Source organism: Bos mutus, chromosome 4 (genome assembly GCF_027580195.1).
Source record: "Bos mutus isolate GX-2022 chromosome 4, NWIPB_WYAK_1.1, whole genome shotgun sequence".
NCBI classification, from domain to species: domain Eukaryota; kingdom Metazoa; phylum Chordata; class Mammalia; order Artiodactyla; family Bovidae; genus Bos; species Bos mutus.
Window position 1 is genome coordinate 49,777,922 of NC_091620.1, and position 1,036 is coordinate 49,778,957.

A 1,036-nucleotide genomic window follows, 5' to 3' on the forward strand; every position below is an offset into this window, starting at 1 on the left:
TTGTGCTACTGAGCTCTACTGCTTATGCTGCAGATAATATCACAGTCGACTTCAACAAAGACCTTATCTTCCCTTTGCTGCCTGAAAAGGGGATAGATCCCCTCACTTAGGAAAGACGCAAACATAGCATTATTTTGAAATACAGCCTCACTCATACCCTGCAGCGGGGTTTGCTCCAGCGATGGGGTACTTCGGAGACCAATTTGTTTAGCTGATCACTGTCTCTTTGACGTGGCTGCAAATGTTACCTTTCTTTTTCAATCAAAAACACAGCAGGGGGTGCCATCTGTTTGGCACAGGCCTTAGCTCACTTCCCCGATGCCTTTTTGTGCAGATCATTTTACGTGGCAATTTGCTAAAATCTTTCATTCCTTGGTTTGGCTAAATATAACTTTCCAAAATGGGCTGTTTTCTCCGAATGTCAGCAAGGCTCACAAATGAATGCAGTTTTTCCTGAACAGCCAATATCATATCAAATGGAGCATTTTTCAGATTTTTTTTTTAATGAACAAAATACCTCACTGTCATCTCATTGTTTACTTAAAACCGACATGTTTACCGAGGATGGTGAAATCACATTTACTCTACTGAATTTCTTTGTTTGGCTTTTACAGAGGTCTGTTGTCATCAATGTAAGCATCACAATTTTTAAGATCCTTGAAGAGAACAGGTAAAGCAAATGCATATAAGAGAGTAACCATATTAAACAGTCATTAGGAAACAACCTCTAAGGAAAGTGGTTAACCATTTTCCCCAGCTCAGATGCTGTTCAGAGCAATGAATCCTCCACCCCCACCACCCGCCCCCAATATGAACAGATGATCAGCACCACGCGCTGAAGCCACAGGGATGCGCGTGGATTTCCGAGCGCTTTGTAGAATACAAATGAATGATCCTCATTCTTTTCCTAGCAGAGCATATAGGCCAGACCTCATTAGAATTCAATATCACTCTGCTTTTCTAATGTTAATGTACCAGCTCTATAAGAAATACAGGGTGTGGGGGGTGCTTCCACAATTATGTTCAACATGATATC

At 41.4% G+C, this 1,036-nt stretch overlaps 1 long non-coding RNA gene across 2 annotated transcripts in view; it reads right to left on the reverse strand.

The window, feature by feature from the left end:
* The window catches only part of LOC138987612 (uncharacterized), a 15,486-nt gene extending 15,356 nt beyond the window's left edge, over positions 1-130 (reverse strand). For both annotated transcript variants that reach the window (XR_011463990.1, XR_011463989.1), the window contains exon 1: positions 1-130. This exon is cut by the window's left edge and continues 7,995 nt beyond it. This is a non-coding gene — a long non-coding RNA (uncharacterized lncRNA).
* Between the last annotated feature and the right edge of the window lie 906 nt (positions 131-1,036).